The 20078-nt window shown below is 36.9% G+C and overlaps 1 long non-coding RNA gene across 6 annotated transcripts; it reads left to right on the forward strand.

Annotated features, from left to right (window-relative positions):
* Nucleotides 1-1123: 1123 nt before the first annotated feature.
* Nucleotides 1124-17002, forward strand: LOC143247526 (uncharacterized). Of its 6 annotated transcripts, none has more exons than XR_013026606.1 (3): nt 1124-1294; nt 13960-14009; nt 16526-17002. It is a non-coding gene; the product is annotated as an uncharacterized LOC143247526 (long non-coding RNA). The 6 variants fall into 6 exon arrangements; XR_013026604.1 differs by having other exon boundaries at nt 1126-1320; nt 16526-17001; XR_013026605.1 differs by lacking the exon at nt 1124-1294 and adding an exon at nt 6616-6717.
* The last annotated feature ends 3076 nt before the right edge of the window (nt 17003-20078 follow it).

A 20078-nucleotide genomic window follows, 5' to 3' on the forward strand; every position in this document is an offset into this window, starting at 1 on the left:
TTTACGAAACGTCAACACATTCAGGTTAACATTATTTTTCCTTTTATCAGATAAATATCTTTAAGGTTCTTTTATTTATTTTATGATAAGTCGTAGTCAGTGAAGATGAAAATATATTACAGACGAGCTATTACACGGTTGCAGGTGAAGCAAAAGTTCTAAAACGCTGTAATAATCTTCAGTTTCGGTCCAGTTCTCTAGGCTGACACAATTAAACATGACGGTTAAAACCAGCTATTCGGTCAAGGGTTACAGTGGGCACTTATTGAATCAACGGAAAATTAGGAACGGTTGTGTAAAACTAGAACTCGTGTAGCTTCGTGTGAAAAGTCTGAAATAAACCTTTGATTGAACAACTTGCAGCGACTACTAATCATAAATCAACAATTAAACAAAGGACACTAATCACACGAGAACGGTGTTTTTCGTGTTTTGTTTTTCTCTCACACGAAGGAGATCCGGCAGACAGAACTGTTCTGTTAAAAGTGTTAAGTAAATAACTGGCAGCAGAGTTTAAATCTCATCAACAAAGATTCAAAGTACATTCACATCATATGGTTAAAACATTAAATTGTGGAATGGAATATCGGATATCACAACTTAGAAACATTGTTAAAATTAATAGATGTATGATATTCATACATCTTATTTTAGAAACATTGTTGAAATTTATAGAGATATGATATTCATACATCTTATTTTAGAAACATTGTTGAATATTCACACATCTTATTACCCCTCGCTAGTACACCGGTAAGTCTACAGATTTACAACGCTAAAATCATGGATTCGATTCTCCTCGGTGGGCTCAGCAAATAGCCCGATGTGGCTTTGCTAAAAGAAAACGCACACGCATAGACACGTATATCTTACCCTAGAAACTGTTAAAATAAACAGAAATATGATATTCATTTATCATATTTTAATTTCCAAATATATTTAAACTTTATATGTCTGTGTTACAGAGTAAAAAAATGCATTTTAACATTTTGTTATAACACGGTTAAAAGCAGACTAGAAATTATAAACACTGAGGTATCGTAACAGTTTTTGGTTTTGGTTTTTACTTTATATATTGCAAAGTCCTATCGATTCTATTCACAGAAAAGAACCAGCATTCTTGAAAAAAAACACACCTTACTATAACCCTCTCACAACAATTACAAACGGGTAGATGACAGAAAAAAACATTACGCTACATCGAGTCTCTCTGCGCGGAAAACCTGAAAACATATGGTGGTCATCATGGAGACAATGACGTGTCAGGCAGTTTCCTTGAGGGAATCTTACGCTGGTAATTTCCACTAACAACGGTAACTAGTAAGTAAGAATTATAATTAAAGTTAAATTTGACTACGATCGTTTAAGGAGTGTTTAATAATCTAGATTGTGGCTGAGATATGTTACTATTCATCTGTTGAAAACAACTTTTAATGTCACCATATCATATTGTTTAATAGTAATTTTTCAAAAGAATAAATAACCAGCTAGTTGTTCAGTTGCTTTGTCTGAATTTCGAGAAAAGCTACTCGAGGGCTATCTGCGCTAGCCGTCCCTAATTTAGCAGTGTAAGACTAGAGGAAAGGCAACTAGCTAGTTATCACCACCCACCGCCAACTCTTGGGATACTCTTTTACCAACAAAGAGTGGGATTGGCAGTAACATTATAACGCCCCCACGACTGAAAGGTCGAGCATGTTTGATACGACGGGGATTCGAACCCGCGACCCTCAGATTACGAGTAGAACGCCTTAATCCATCTGGCCATGCCAGGCCCGCATGTAAAGAAGTTTGTTTTGAATTTTGCGGAAAGCTACACGAGGACTATCTGCGCTAGCTGTCCCTAATTTAGCAGTGTAAGACCAGAGGGAAGACAGCTGGTCATCACCACCCACCACCAGTTCTTGGGCTACTCTTTTTCCAATGAATAGTGGGATTGACCTAACGTTATAACACCCCTCTCAGCTGAAAGGACGAGCATGTTTGGTGTGACGGGCATTCGAACCCGCAGCCCTCAAATCACGAGTCGAGTGTTTTAACCACCTGGCCACGGTGGGCTATGTAAAGAAGTCCTAAGGAAACTTCCCCGCGAACATGAACACCATGTGGGCGACGCTATTCATGGCGATAAAACGAGAAATCGTCTATTATCGGATTTTTTTTTTTTTTTTAGGACTAAACATTCACAGCAGAAGTGCAAATAATTAAATAAATCGATTTTCAGTTTACGTAGACAGACATCTTGTGAACAAAAATGTCAATAAATAACTTACTCCTGTAATCACAATGGACGATATAGCTTAATAATGAATTATTTACTCGGCTTATTATGTAGAATATTTGTAGTGAACTATTTTCAATCATACAAATCAGTATAACCTGGCATAGCCAAGCGTGTTGAGGCGTCCGACTAGTAATCCGAGGATGGCGGGTTCAAATCCCGGTCGCACCAAACATGCTCGCCCTCCCAGCCGTGGGGACGTTATATAGTGTTTCTGCCAATCCCACTCTTCATTGGTAAAAGAGTATCCCAAGAACTGGCGGTGGGTGGTGATGACCAGCTGTCTTCCCTCTGGTCTTACACTGCTAAATTAGGGACAGCTAGCGCAGATAGTCCTCGTGTAGCTTTCCGCAAAATTCAAAACAAACAAACTTCTTTACATGTGGGCCCGGCATGGCCAGATGGATTAAGGCGTTCTACTCGTAATCTGAAGGTCGCGGGTTCGAACCCCGTCGTATCAAACATGCTCGCCCTTTCAGCCGTGGGGTCGTTATAACGTTCGATCAATCCCACTATTCGTTGGTAAAAGAGTAGCCCAAGAGTTGGCGATGGGTAGTGATGACTATCTGCTTTCCCTCTAGTCTTACACTGCTAAATTAGAGACGGCTAGCACAGATAGCTCTCGAGTAGATTTGTGCGAAATTCAAAAACAAACTTCTTTAATGCACACAAAGACTATTTACTTGTGCTGCTATCTGTTGATCAGTTCCGTTACCACTCTCAGGTCTTTAATTTCCGTTTCGTAAACACCATAATTATATTTGTACTTTTTCATTTTTATCGTTTCACAAGTACTTTTTCTTAATATATATCTCATTCAAGTTTGAAGTTTTTAGGATTTAAAATTTCTTCGAAAAGAATGCGGAAACCTAAAAGAAAAAATATATTTGACGATTTGAACAATGTCTAATTCACATAACAGGTAAAACTTCCAAATCAAAATCCTCGATGGTGAGGCTTAGCATCTACTAATAGTGAACTACAGAACAAAGAGAAGGCATCTAGTAAGCAACGCTTGCTGCCTACAGCGACTACCCTGAACTACTTAGGAGGACTGACAGTCACTTTTGTAATGCATCCACTGCTGAAAAGCCGAATCATATTTGGTGACACCACCTCTCGAACCTGATATCCCTAATCCTAGACGCCAAAGTTAGATGTTTTATGTCTCTGCTAAAAGTATATCGAAGATAGTTTCTTTTAAAAAATAAAGTTCAACCATTAGAATAGCAGGTTTTCAAATTACTCATTCAGTTGAACCAAAGCCCGTTGATAGGTGATGTTTTGCCAATCTGCAAATATTTCACAGTTTCAGTAACTCTTAATGGACAGCTTTATCAGATAATTTCATTTAGATTTTGTCTCTTCTAATAGAGACAGGTGGTTAGGGCGCTCTTCTTGCAAAGTCAGGGTCACGAGTTCGAATTCCCGTCACACCAACATGCTCGCCCTTTTCGCCAAGGGGCGTTATAATATGGAAATAAATCCCACTTTTCCCTAATTTAGCAGTGTAAGTCTAGAGGGAAGGCAGATAGTCATCACCGCCCACCGACAACTCATGGGCTACTCTTTTACCAACGAATAGTGGGATTGGCCGCCACATTATAATGCCCCCACGGCTGAAAGTGCGAGCGTATTTGGCGCGGCGGGGATACAAATCCGCGATCTTGGGATTACGAGTCAAATGCCTTATCCACCTGGCCATGCCCGGGCCTTATCTGAAAGCAATGTCTTATTCACAGATTATAAAACGTATGAATCAGCTGTTACCGTTTCCGTTTGAGTGTATCATGTTAAAGCTAATAGAACCACGGCTTGTAAAATACATTCAAAGCTTGATCGGTTATTGAAGAGGTATTTAGCTGCTATTTTCAAATAGAAAACAATTATAAAGAAATATTATTAAAAAGTTCAGAACTAAAGGAGATAGCATATCCAAAATGGGGGTCTACAATATTCTTTGTAGTGTAAATAAGTTTTCACAGCAGAGTTTTCAGGACAGAATATAGATCTCAAAGCACAACCCAGACTAATTAGGGTAATCTCTTTCATTCCCTAAGTGAAGGCAACGGTTATGAATGAGAACCCTCCGACTAAAAAAAAAAAAACATTGGTAACGTTAAAAAGATAAAAAAAAACAATATTAATTTAAAATTGACGAAGGTTTGCAAGCCAAATATTCGAACCCTTCTGGCTAGATTATCGAAACTACTAAATGTGTTCAAGAGAAAGATTTCAGAAGAAATCGATGCCACAGCTATCTCGTTGGCAACGCACGTCAATGAATGTTTCTGGTTTTTCTCTGCTTTAGGCAGGCACTTAGAAGTTGAAGGCCTAAGTCATTCGCCGATTTATGGAGAGGTACACCAGAAGAGTAGATAAACATGACTGTTCTCAGGGGACAAAAAATCAACCTCACGGAAGCACTATCGTAATACCATTGAAAAATGTGCATTCTATCCATCATGGCTGGGGCGTAGATCCTGTGGGGGGATACATTCCCCCTTCATTTTAGGTGGAGGGTATGGTGCATACAATCATTCCTCCCTACAGTTTGATCTGTTGAATTGTTTTATTGCATCACAGGCCTACAAATTGTGTGCTTGTTCTTATGATTCTCGTGTTCTTACCAATCGAATTACAAAATTAGGCCTAGATGTAGGCTTTGTCAGTAGCCGAAATGTACATCTTTAATATAGGCGTGCTTCTAAGCTTTTCGATCTAAGCGATAGTTCGTAAGTATCAGTTAATAGGCCTAAGTATACATGCAAGTATCGTGCCAACAAGATTACTCTGTGACTACATGTTTACAGCTTTCAGGTTCACGTAATCAGAGATTACCAATTTGCAAATTGAACAGTCCACATAAGTTGTTGCAAAAATCATCCCCCTCATCGGGTGTAAACAAATCTACGCCACTGCACCATGGGGAATAAAACCTCAAATTCTAGAGTCTGTCGAATTTAATGATCATATTCTAAAAGTGCAAGAGATTTATCTATATTCAGACTTTTTTTTTGCGTGTGCCGCTAGTGGCTTAATGGTAAAAATACAGACTTCCGGCGCTAAAAATTAGCTTTTGATAACCGTAGACAGAATACAGCATGTTTAGATTTGCGCCATTAACAACCAACAAAGTTGCAATTTGTTTTGTCATTTATATCCTGAAGTATCACAGTAAGTTTGTGAGATTTTAAGATATTGTTACACAATTCTTACCCTGTAATATTTTCAGTACAAGTAACATTTGCACATTGTAACGAATTTTATTTTTTCCTAATTATGCTAGCTATGATGTGTACATCTTTTACAAGCCAGCGAAGAATTATTGTTATTGTACTTGTCTTAGGACATCAGTATTAGGCCTGTTATGTCATAAATACTGTACTTTTTAGCTTCTTCAGGATTTTCAGGAATAAGAAAAGCATGTAATAATATTAGTGCAATTAGCCCTCTATAATTATAAAAATAATATAAAATGCATGTTTTTTTATTATTTTAGAAAACTAATATTCAGAGTGTGTGAGTTTATATTATAAAGGTTTCATTTAATATCATTCAAGACTTTTCACAGAAACTGAGCGGAACCTCGCTAATCCAGACGTTGGTTGACAAATAGTCTAACCAAACCAAAACCACGAACAATCTCATGTGGTTTCGTCTGTTTGTTGACAAATAAATTGGCAAAAATGTGAATAGAGTGTATAAAGAAACCGAATTACAATAAACTCGGATAATTATTCAACGTCTTGCAAAATAATGTTGCAAGAGGAAGTTATTCATAAGGGACTGAGAAGAAAACGCGCGCGCGCGAGAGAGTCCCTAAAGAAAACAAAGTGTAATGATGCTTTTGATGATTAATAGACAGAGATAAAGAAAGTAAGATATGTTTCTGGTTTGTTTTTGAATTTTGTGCAAAGATACACGAGGGCTATCTGCTCTAGCCATCCATAAATTTACACTGTAAGACTAGAGGGAAGGCAACTAGTCATCACCACCCACCGCCAATAGTGGGATTGACTGAACCATTATAACAGCCCCACGGCTGAAAGGGTGAGCGTATTTGGTATGATGGGGATTTGAACCCGCGAACCTCGGATTGCGATTCGAGTGCCTTAACCACCTGGCCATATCGGGCCCTGATGTTTCTGGTAATAACGGATACAATTAAAGCCTGAACAGTAACAGTTACATAAAGCATACACACGTGGAGAATACAAGACAATACAGAGAGAGATTTGGTTATGTAGAAATACATAAACAAGGAAGTCACACAGAAATATATAGAACAGGAAACTGTATAGATACTAAGGGGAAATTACAAGGCTCAAATATGCTCATTCTTTCAGATTCAAATAAGCACGACAGTCATAGAGAAAGACAGGGAAATCTGGACTAGAGAAAGTGGATACTTAGAAGTTGACCCTTCTGCATAAGTACCAAGAATATATTTATGAGTAGTATATAATTCCATAATATAAAATGCTCTTGTAGAAACATTCACACCCGGAGATGACTGGTTGTTAAGGTGCTCTCAATTCGTAATATGAAAACCGAGGGTTCGAATTCCAGTCACCACAAACATTTTCGTCCTTTCAGCCGTGGTTGCGTTATAAAGTAACGGATAGTCCTACTACTCGTTGGTAGAACAGCAGCTCAAAAACTGGCGGTAGGTGACGATCTGTTTTACACTACTAAAGGAGAGACGGCTAGCGCAGATAGCCCTTGCGCATAAATTCAAAACAAATAAAAACTTATTATCATAAAACTCAGTTTTTGTCTGTCCTGAAAACGGGCGCGCGCTTCATTTCAGCGGGTGTTTAGTAGATATTTTGTACAACATAGTAAAAATTATTTAGGTTTTATTTTTAAAAAGTCTAATGTGAAGTTATAGAACATTATATGTTTAATTATCGATTTTATTACGTAGGGCAAAGTTTAGCACTAACTAAACAAAATGGAATAACGCACATCAGTTACAAATTTCTCTCTTTATCGAATATTGACCGTACTTTAACAAAGGCTTAAAATTAATGTTAGGCCTAAGACATGTGGACTTAGTATTTCAGTGTCCGCGAATAGCATTCTTTTATGTTATTCTAGGAATTCTGTATTTAAAAAAAGTACTGTTGTAATAAATATACTAATTTAACCGTAAATGTCTGCTAGTTTTCAACGATTCTAAAGATACGTTAGTTTGGTTTGTTTGAATTTCGCGCAAAGCTACACGAGAGTTATTTGCGCTAGCCGTACCTAATTTAGCACTGTAAGACTAGAGGAAAGGCAACTAGTCATCACCACCCACCGCCAATTCTTGGGCTACTCTTTTATCAACGAATAGTGGGATTGACTGTCACATTATAATGCCCCCACGGCTGAAAGGGCGAGCATGTTTGATGTGACGGAAATTTGAACTCGCGACCCTCGGATTACGATTCGAGTGCCTTAACCATCTGGCTATGCCGGGCCACATTGCGTTAGACAACAACACTCGTTTTTTTGTTTCTTTTATGTTATTAAATTTACCCTTCAAAGAAACTTTGCTGTTTACTGTTCTTTCCATGGTTGAATTAGTTACACAGTCTTCAACCAATTTTTAAATTAAAATTATTATTTCAACCATTCATCCCGAGCTGCTAAAAGATTTTTTATTGATAAAAACTTTTCTGCATGATGTTTAGATTTCGTCAGTAGTAAATACTGGCATAGCTAATTTAAGTTATTCAATAAAACTGTAAAATGTTTTATTGTAATCAGGTTTAAGGACTGTTAGCGATCTGCATCAAGTCACGAGCCTGAAATATTGAGCGTAAATAACAACGTTAACCAATCACGTTAAGAACTAATTGTTAAAAAAAAAAAAGGCAGCCAATGGAAACGTAAGAGGTCGTTCATGTTGAAACTCTTTAGCAATTAGTGTCATTTTTCCGAAAAGATATTTCACCATTGAAGATAAAGTATTTGTTAACTACATCGAATGAGTGGTAGAGTCTGATTTCACAAAGTGTTGCAAGAGTCAGAACTGTTTTTTTGTTAAATGTTAAATCACTTTGAGAAGTGATGTGTGTATGAAATGTAACTTTAGAATAATTTTGCATCTGAAATGACGAAAAATTAAATATCTTTATGCTGGTCAAATTTGTTTCTAAACTCTTAAAAGTATAATGTTGTTTTTTTCTCTTGTCAAATGTCCGTTCTTTTTAACAGGTTTCCATAACATTTGAATAACACTGCTAAACAACATTTAAATCAGTAATAATATTTACGTGTAGTTTTCTTGCTATCTTTATTGTTATTGTTTTATTTTATGTTAAGCCCTAGTCTATGTAGTAGGCTGTTTGTGTTCTGCCCACCACGGTTATCGCAACCTGGTTTCTAACGTTGCTAGCCCGGCATGGCCAAGCGTGTTAAGGCGTGCGACTCGTAATCTGAGGGTCGCGAGTTCACATCCCGGTCGCGCCAAACATGCTCGCCCTTTCACCCGTGGGGGCGTTATAATGTGACGGTCAATCCCACTATTCGTTGGTAAAAGAGTAGCCCAAGAGTTGGCGGTGGGTGATGATGACCAGCTGCCTTCCCTCTAGTCTTACACTACTAAATTGGGGACGGCTAGCACAGATAGCCCTTGAGTAGCTTTGTGCGAAATTAAAAACAAACAAACAAACAATATAAAACATATTAGCCAATGTCTGAGATAATCACGTGCATAAGTTAGAAATATTGTGGGGGGAGAAACGATCTAAATTTTGCATCTGAATTCAATACACTTAATCGGGGCCATAATTAAAATTAGTGGAAGAAATGGAATTCATTAAATCACTTACAAGTGAATATTTTTCGTTTATATTTTTCATTTTTTTCAAAATTAATTTATTTATTCAGGTAAAGCTTACATTCGCGAGGCCCGGTGGTTAGGGCACTCGACTCGTAATCTGAGAATCGGAGGTTCGAATCCCCGTCGCAACAAACATGCTTGTCCTTTCAACCGTGAGGGCGTTATAATGTCACGATCAATTCCACTATTCGTTGCTAAAAGAGTAGCATAAACGTTGGCAGTAGGTGGTGATGAGTGCTTTCATTTTAATCTTACACCCCTAAATTAGGGACAGCTAACGAAGATAGCCCTTATATAGCCTTGTAGAAAATTCAACAAACAAAAAACATTCACAAACTCGCTATCATAAATGATTATCGATTAATTTTACTTCTAGCGTAATATCCTACGAAGGCAAACGTAGAGCAAAACATATACTTTAGTATATTAACTATTTGGTAACTTGATTCTGATACAAATTCCTAGTCATTACATTACTATGGTAATTTGAGGACTTATAACCATAAAACGTATTGTTCTCTTCTTGAGGTGGGCAAAGCACAGTCATCTCATTACGAAGTACTACAGTTGAACATGACAAACAATGAATTATTAATTTTTTATGTATAGTTTAAAGGAAAGGATATTACGCATAACTATTTATTATTTTATGAAACAAGTATTTACTTAAGTTTGAAAACATTATTTTGTAGGATTGCGTATTTGTTTGGTTTAGAATTTCGCGCAAAGCTACACGAGGGCTATCTGCGCTAGCCATTCATAATTTAGCAGTGTAAGACTAGAGGGAAGGTAGCTAGTCATCACCAACCACCGCCAATTCTTGGGCTACTCTTTTACCAACGAATAGTGGGATTAACCGTCACTTTATAACGCCCCCACGGCTGATAGGGCGAGCATGTTTTGGTGCGATCAGGATTCGAACCCGCGACCCTAAGATTACGAGTCGAATGCCTTAACCCACCTGACCATGCCGGGCCAGGATTGTGTGGATATGCATAAACAACGTTTCTTCTAACATTACACAATATCACAGAAATTGAGCAGAACGTGCTGACCCAGACCTCGATAAATAGGCCAACCAAACCAAAAGCCTGAAGTGCTCCTTGTGGAATAAAAATCACAAACAAAATAAAAAGCTACTGACGTGCTGTTTGCCTTGTTTGTTTGTTGAGTAATAGAAGAGGAAAAAGTTAACACAGTGCATAAATCAACCAAACTAACTCGCTTCATTATCCAAAGTTTTGCAATATGATCTTGCAAACAAAGGTCAGATTCGTCCAAACGTATTAGACAGCCCAAGTTAAGCTTTTTTAAGCAGTCATTTCTACATACAAACAGAACAAACGTAATTATTAATAACAAAAAACACATCACTGTAGGACTCACCTGTTAAGAAAATTACTTTGACAGATTTTCTTTTTAAGGCGTAGGTTAACTCGCTTTTTATATAACTTAACTTTAGTATTTTCAAGTTGATCGGCATGTTATACGACAGACGGACCAAACGGTTAGAACAGATGTCCCTGGTCTCTAGCAATACCTTACTCTTATTTGTAGTTTCTGAAGTGGTGGACAACAACAAGTCAGCAAGGCCCTTCGCCTATACGACTATCTGTCGTGACTGACTGTCGCAATTATATCGCCCCTACAGCCGAAATGCGCGGTTTGTTAAGCAACACGTCGATACTCAATCCTCGGACCTACCTAATCCTCAACGATCACTTGACCAGTAATGCAGAAACAGTCTAGCACGTGTTATAATAACCAAATTAAAAGTTGTATTATTTATTATATTAATGAGCCAGTCCATCAACAATGATAGATTCTTTTCAAAGTAACAAAGGAGTGTGTGTGTTTTTCTTATAGCAAAGCCGCATCGGGCTATTTGCTGAGCCCACCGAGGGGAATCGGGCCCCTAATTTTAGTGTTGTAAATTCATTGCCTTGCCGCTGTACTAGCAGGGAGCGTAACAAACGAAAGCTTAACAAAAGAAACAACAGCCGAGTAAAAAATAGTCATTTGGTAACTCGTATAAATACTGATGAAATTTGGGCGATTCAAGTGATTCATAATTATTCATTGTGTTGTTATAAATATATGATGGTAACTCATTTTATACATTTCAATCCATGTTCTAATATGGTAAATATCTACTAAACATTTCTTTAAAGAAGGATATGGAGAATAAGCGGCACACCGCACGTGCATAACACAATTACACAGAGTTACCACGTTGTTATTTCTCATGTTAGTACTTACACGAATGGTAACATAAACAGATCACCGAATATATCGCGAAAGAAAGACGCGTAAACAGTGGTGGGTACAGGATTTTTGGTGGTGGTGGGGTTATGATCGACTCAGTAACAGTGACTTAAACCCGACCACAAGTAAACTTTCCTTGTTGCTGCAACGTTAACTTCATGGAATTAATTTAGAAACAAAGAAAATAAATATATATGACAACAGTGGTGGGTACAGGATTTTTGGTGGTGGTGGGGTTATGATCGACTCAGTAACAGTGACTTAAACCCGACCACAAGTAAACTTTTCCTTGTTGCTGCAACGTTAACTTCATGGAATTAATTTAGAAACAAAGAAAATAAACATATATGACTATGAACTCTCATTTATTGATTTTATTATAAAATAAAGTTACAAGTAATCGTACAGCACTATACTGAATCACACAACATAGTGCATGTGAATATGAACCTTCATATATTCCTAAATAACATGTTACAAATAAACATACAGCAAAAATATTCTAAGTGAAATGATCAGTACTTTATATTTATGATTTCCCATTAATCTACACAATTTGGGTATGCCCAGTGGGGGGTGACGCATCCCCCCCTCTGTATCCATCCCTGCGCGTAAAGACAGTCAGAGAAAGATCGATTGTAATTAAGCACAAAGCTACGCAATGGGCTGTCTGTGCTCTGCCCACCCCAAGTATCGAAACCCGGTTTCTAGTGGTGTGAGTCTGCAGATAGCAGTTACTGGGGAACAGCACAGAAAGGAAAGTCACAGATAGAGAGTCGCATGGGCTAATATTATCATATAAGGTGAGGTGTGCGAAAAATAACTGAGAGACAGATAGGCGTAGTCATGGAAGATAAGAGATAGAAATGGAGATGAGATAGCCACAGAAAGATAGAGGGAAGTCTACAGAAAATATCTGCCAAGTTTGTTTGTTTTTCACGTAAGGGAGTCCTTACGTACCAAGAAAATATTAATAGAGTATTATGTAATACCACGTAAGATACTCTTTTAAATGGCCCAGCGTGTCCAGGCGGTTAAGGCGCGCGGGTTCGAATCCCCGTCGCATCAAAGATGCTCGTCCTTTCAGCCGCGGGGGCATTATAAGTGACGATCAATCCCACTGTTCGTTGGTAAAAGTAGCCCAAGAGTTGGCGGTGGGTGGTGATGACTAGCTGTCTTCCCTCTAGCCTAACACTGCTAAATTAGGGACGGATAGCGCAAATAACCTTCGTGTAGCTTTGTGCAAAATTCAAAAACAAGCAAACAATACGCTTTTAATTACACCTATTAAATAAAACTCAAAATATCTCTGCGCATCCTACGATTTAAATGTGCGCATTTCATTTCAACGGATGTAAAGAAAATTTAGTAGACATTTTGTACAATATATTATAACATTAAGTACGCTAATGTTTAGGCCTAACTAAACAAAATAAAAAAATGCATACACAAGTTACATATTTATCTTTTTCTCGACTATTGAGCATGCTTTAATAAAGGTTTAACTTATGTGAGGTCTAAGACAAGTGGACTTACGTATCTAAGTGTCTGCTATTAGAATTCTTTTGTGATATTCTAGGAATTCTGTGTTTAAAGAAGTCTCCTATTGTAACAAAACATACTAATTTGACCGATGAAACATTAAACAACTACATTCGTTTTTTTTTGTCAGTAAATGTACGCTTTAAAGAAAATCTACTGTTTGCTGTTCTTTTCATTGCTGAATTATTTGTACAATCTTCAACAAAGTTTTAAACAATAATTGTGAACACAATCATTCATCACAAACTCCTATATAATTTTGCGTTGACAAAAATATTTTTACGTGGAATCCTCCATACATGTTGTTAGGAAATCTCGGCAAAGATAAAAGCCGTAAGTTTTTGTTGTATGCGGGTTAAAGAACCTATAGCGGTCTGTAATGAATAAAAACGTTGACCAATCACATTAAGAATTAATCATTGAAAAGAAAAATATCAGCCAGTAGAAAAGCGGCAGGGTGTTGACGTTGAATCCTATTGGTTGTAAGTGTTGTTCTTTATCTGGAAGATGTTTCACCATTAAAAACAAAATATTTGTTAACTACATCAAAGGAGTGGTAGAGGCTTATTTCACAAAGCATTGCAAGAGTCGGAACTTCTTTGTTTGTTTGTTTGTTAAATTTCGAATCGCGTTGAGAAGTGATGTACGAAATGTAACTTATGAATAACACTTCCTCTTAAATTTAACACTAGATATCGTCAATCAACTTTCTAAATCAAATAAAATGGAAGACTTGCTTAAAATACAATCCCAACAATATTCAAAGTATGTTATATAGGTCCAACCTTCATCATTCTCTTCTTAACAATAACCTGGTGGATAAGCGGAATGTTTGGGTTTATAAGGCTAGAGTTCGAAACTCGATCCCCACAGCGAAGGCACTGTAAACAAGTAGGTGTGTAGTTTTGGGCTAACACAAAGAAAAACATTTGTAAAAATGGCGAAGAACTCAGTATCTTTATGTCGGGCAAACCTGTTTCTAAACTCGTATAAGTATAATGTTTTTTTCTCGTGACAAGTCTGTTCTTTTTGTCAGGTCTACATCTACAGATTAGTGGAAAGCTTCACCATAGCTAAAAGAAAGAAGTAGGTATAATTGTTTTCTATTGTGACTTTTAATGTCTTGTAATATTCCATTTAAACTCAATTTTTAAGTCTAGTAATCAGTTTTGCCATTTTTTGACTTTTCTATATACGAAACTTATTTAATTATAACGTGTAAGAAGCTAAAGGCACTGTTAACTGTAATCCAAGGGTCGCGGGTTCGAATCTCCGTCACACCAAACATGCTTGCCCTTTCAGCCGTGGGAGCGTTATAAAGTCACGGTCACTCCCACTATTGGTTGGGAAACGAGTAGCCCAAGAGTTAGCAGTGGGTGATGATGATTAGTTACCTTCTCTCTAGTCTTAAACTGCTAAATTATGGATAGCCCTCGTTTAGCATTGCGTGAAATTCGAAAACCAAACCCAAAACAAACAAATACTGAGTGTTTCCGGAACCGGAAGTAGACGTCAGAAGTAAGCAAACAAATACTGAGTGTTTCCGGAAGTAGACGTCAGAAGTAAGCATTGCGATGTCACAAGTGAATTAGCTTATCATTTCAGTGAAAAAACTTCAAAAATATAAAACTCACGCGGTGCTTGAAACAAAATAGAAAGAGTGAATTAATTTTGTATTCGAATTCAAAATAAAATAATCATAGTTATAATTAAGATTAACGGTAGAAATCAAAATCATAGCTCTGTTAGGCTTTTCGTTTAATTTTCTATTCGAAATTATAAATTCTTTTTGAATATCGACTCGTAATCTGAGGGTCGCGGGACGGAAACCCCATCACACCAAACATGTTCGTCCTTTCAGCAGTGAGGGCATTATAATATGACGGTCAGTCCCATTACTTTTTGGTGAAAGAGTAGCCCAAGAGTTGGCGGTGGGCGATGATGACTAGCTACCTTCCCTTTAGTCTTACACTGTTAAATTAGGGACGGCTAGCGCAGATAGCCCACGAAATTCAAACCAAACCAAACGTTTTTGATATATTCAGTCAAAGACGTAGACATCGAATATGCTATCTCCATATGATGTCCGTGAGCACAGCCCACTTTCATAAACTCACTTATCTAACTATTCATTTATTGTAATCCTGAAGACATAATTTACGAATGTGCAGCAAGATATATACTTTATTAGATAATACTTTAGTTTGGTTTGAATTTTGCGCAAAGCTACACGAGAGATATCTGCGCTAGCCGTTCCTAATTTAACAGTGTAAGAATAGAGGGGAAGGCAGCTGGTCATCACCATCCACCGCCAACTCTTGGGCTACTCTCTTACCAACGAATAGTGGGATTGACCGTCACATTATAACGTCACCACGGTTGAAAAGGCGAGCATGTTTGGTGTGGAGGGGATTCGAACCCTCGACCCTCAGATTACGAGTCGAGTACCTTAACCACCTAGCCATGCTATTAAATAACGTATTTAATAACTTTAATCTGCTACAAACACTATATAATCATTACGTTATTGAGATAAGATTACCTTTTTTATGAGTAATTGCTGTTATTCAAGGAGAAGTATGGTAAACGGTTCATTTAACAGTGTAAATAATTTTTCCTGTTTACTATACTCGTATATATATATATATATATCTGTGTGTGTATGTAGATTTTGGATAACGCGTTTTAATACGGGAAATTATAACCGTGATTTGCTTTCAAAAATTTGTTAGCATTCAGAAATGTATAACGTTTATGAGGCTAAACTTAGCAGGCCGGCTGGTAAGTCTATGGATTTATAACGCTTACATCAGCGATTCGATTCCTCTCTGTAGACTCGGGAGATAAACCTAATGTGGTTTGGCTATTTAAAAAAGAACAACATCCCCTTAATTTTAATTAAACCAAAACTTTGTTTGTATTAACAAGGTTTAGTTGAGCAGACGAAAGTTCCATGTTATGTTAATTTCCTTTAATTTATATTAATTAGAAATTCGCTATTATTGTGAATAGGTAGGCATAAGAAATAATCTATATAAATATAAATATGCTTTCAATTGTTAGCATTTTCTTTTGCTGTTTCTTCCTCGTTAAAGCCTTTGAGTATGATATAAAAATCAAATTTAAATCGAACCTTACGTCGCAGGTTTAAACTCTGCAATTCGTCATTTTAGTCTCTGTTGAGTATTAAAAATATATTTCAATAAAAATCTAACGTTAACACAGGTTCTTCACCAATACAACAGTTGAATAGAATTATAATACGTAAAAGAAGCTATGAAACTATACATTAGAAGTAATACGTTATACACTACAGTCTCATATGAATACGTATGAAATAAAATATAGATTTCATATCGTTATTATTAGTTACTACTGTCTGGCTATCCCACAGAGCGTGATGCGTAAATACACATGTCGATAAGAACCCTGTGTTATATGGTGCTGCCCTCTATTGTCACGTAAATAGATTTTTCCCCTTTTTTTTAACGAATGATCAGATACTTTGGTTTAAAAAATGTTGGGCAGGATTATTACACGTCACTATGGCAAACGTTATTTTAAACTGTGTTTTTAATTGTTTGTTTCTTTTTTTTGTCAAGCACAAAGTTAAAGAATGGACTATCTGTGTTCGGGATAGAGAAGGTATTGAAACCCGATTTTTGATGTTGTGAGCCCTTAGACTTTCCGCTGAGCAGCCGAGGACTTCTTTAAATGAAACAATAATTTTTAAATATATAGTATGTTTTAAAGAAATAAACATTTTACTTGTTTATTTGAATTTTCTAATTTGTTTTATAACATGTAATTATTATCACTTAACTACTTATACCTCACTTAATATTGCGTAAAATTGTAAACATCTGAACTGGGTGAATGGTTCACCCAGGAGGTTATGGCAACAGAATCAGGGTGAGTGGATATTATCCATTATACAACAAATTTAAGAACAAAAATGTCATTAATTATTATTTATTCTTGTTGTCGTTTGGTAAATACATTTATTTCTTTTTAATTTTATATTATATTCATTCCAGTTGTAGTTTGATGTATATTTAAGTAATAATAAATATTTTTTACATTTTAATTCAATATTTTTGTCTCTTTTCAAACTAGGGTGAGTGAGTTGTTCTGAAAAACGTACATGGGTGAATGACATTGCAAAATGCTGAGAAGCACTGATTTAGAGAACAGAGCAAACTGCTCGTCTGTTAGTCAATGTCTCTGCATATGTCCACTACATTGTTCTTGTGGCATCAGTAACATTGACCAATAACCCATAAGGAGAGGTTTGGTAAATACAATCGGTCTCTGTGAGTGAAGCCAATAATATTTTCCCACCAGTGTCAGAAAACGTGATAAAGGATATAATGGTATGTTTTGTAAAGCGTTGCAGGCAGGCAATTGCTTTGAAAAGCTGAACTCATGAAGAGGCAGACCAAACTCTGATTCTGAACTTAAAAGGTCCAATCTAGAATACAACTGTGGCCAAGTTACTCCAGCGACTTGATCTATTGGATTAAGTTCAAGGGAAAGGGTTACGACTGAGAATTTGGCCACTTATGCAGATGATTTGTGCCATATGCATGGTAAAGCTTATCCTATGATGGATTCAGCATATTGCAAAGTCATATTCATGGGTAAGTTCATTAAAGGAGTTATTCTATAAAAGATGAGTCGGCACTAGGAAATGCATAATATCCCTACCCTAACAGATGCAGTTTCTGTGATGACCAAAAATGAAAAGCCAGTCACTGAAATTAAAGAACTCTTCAGTAACAGATACTGTGGCTACACCTCTGAGGGACCATCCTACTCAGGTACCCATTCCTTATCAAGTTCAAGCTACACCAAGGGTTAAATGGCCGCCCATACATCCAGAAACTGTAATGGAACCACGCTAGTTTTCACTAAATGGAGGGGTAACCGGTTCCTCCCATGATCTAAATGTTGCAATCTATGCTGATGATGCCAGTACCTAGGCATCATCCAGAATAGAAGAACAATATAATATGCTTCAGTGGGAAGGTTGAATCACTGACGACGAAACTTTATGAAGCAACAAATAGAACAAAGTCACTGGTTCCAACTAACAACTCTTATTCTGAACTTAGAAGGTCCAGTCTAGGATACAACTGCGACCAAGTCATGCCAGTGACTTGATCTAGTGGATTAGGTTCAAGGAAAAGAGTTACGACTGAGAATTTGGCTACTTATGCAGATTAGTTACATGATAAAGCTTATCCCATGATAAGCAACAAATAGAACAAAGTCACTGGTTCCAACTAACAACTCAGCAGGTCCAGGTAACAGGCAACATGTATTAAAAGAAGTGGCAAGACCTCTGATAGAGCAAGTGAGACCATCATTTCAGTTAGTGGATACCGACTCCATTCTGGTAAATGGCAATAGGTTAGATGAGAGTTCCAAGGCAAGATCTCAATCTGTGTCTGGAAAACGTTTCAGGATTAATGTAGTCATCTCCAACTTCAGATGTAGTAATGATAACTTCAGGATGACCATACTGCGGAAATTATCAGCCAACTTTGCCTGTTTATCATATTAATTTATGTTTCATGGGAAATTATTTAGTGTCAGTTAGACCGAGACAAAGAACAGTGGACCATACAAGTGTGTGTAGTAGAGATAATAGCAATACCTCTGTATCCACAAATGATGTTTCTTAGTTTACTATGGACAAAATGTAGTATGTCAGTGTTGTGTAGCATGTTTATAAAAAACCATGTATGAAACAAGCTGTGCCTTCTCAAGAAAGCAGGCTGCATTAGATCAGACAGTTATCTGTACAAGGAGAGACAATGTCCAAGTGTGTTGTTTTATTATTACGGGCAATTGGCTGTCCAATTTTAAAGGAGAAATAACCATAGTTAATGGTATTGGTAAGGTTGTAGTTATTGCACATGTTTTGGAGATACTAATACATCTGAGATTCTTAGTTGAAAGTTGAACAAAAAATTGATACCTCATGCAGCAAAAGTAACTCAGTGAACTGTTTGGTGATCTATATGTGTGACCAGATAGTTGACTGAGTTGAACAACAGTAACTTACCACAACACAGATACAGATAACACAAACCTGATGAAGTGCTGGCTTCCCTGGAGCACTATAGATCTCGCCAGTGCTGAGACGCAATAGATGCAGAAGGAGTCATACAACCATTGAATAGTATTAAGTGTCGGTTGGAAGAAAGGTAGTGCAAAATTCTATTTTGATGTATAGATGGGTAAACCTAATAACTCACTTTAACATCTTTATCTTACCATAAACAGGTAATGTATGGACACAATGGAAGGTTCACATTGGATCAACACTTTATATCTGGCACTTAAATATTGACAACTTGAGCTGGATGACATCTAGATCCTGACAACCAGGACTGGATGACATCAAGATACTGACAACTCGAACTGGATGACAAGTAATTTAAGGCTATTTGTAGCACAAGAAATTATTTGTATGAGTTTCATGTCATATCATTCGCCCACCTATGGCACCAGTGCATTCTGTAAACAAAACAATAAAAGCAATACAGTAAAACAACACACACATCAACAATTTTAAAATACTTTCAAAGATTTAATTTTGCTGAATTATCTTTATTTCAATACTTGGAAAAATGTTACCGATTATTTATTTAAAAAACAACAACAATGGTTGCTATATATTTAATGGAAATATACGTACACACGGACAAACGATAGGAGAGGCAATAGCTTTAGTTAATCATAACACTAGAACCCACGACACATGAGGGTTCCGCAGAGAGCGACATAAAGGGGGCGTGCACATTTAAATTCAAGCACGCTTGACAATATTCAGCCAACAAAACTTTACTGAAGGTGACCCAGCTTTCCTGATTGGCTCAATAGTGGACCACTATAAACCATAGTTTTCCTTAAGCTTTCATTCCAAGCAGTTTGATATTACAAACCAGAAGTACACCTTTTTTTTTGAGATGGAAATTTCAAACGTTATCTTCACTGACTAAGAGTTTAGCAAAATACGTGGTTTTTCGACCAAATGATACAGAAATATATTGTAGAATAAAGTGAACATGTCTGAATCATTTTTCACGGAACCTCTAGTCACGCACCATCTTCCTTGGACATCGCCTAACCACAGGATAGGTTTGT

The sequence above is a fragment of the Tachypleus tridentatus genome, chromosome 3 (genome assembly GCF_004210375.1).
Source record: "Tachypleus tridentatus isolate NWPU-2018 chromosome 3, ASM421037v1, whole genome shotgun sequence".
Lineage (NCBI taxonomy): Eukaryota > Metazoa > Arthropoda > Merostomata > Xiphosura > Limulidae > Tachypleus > Tachypleus tridentatus.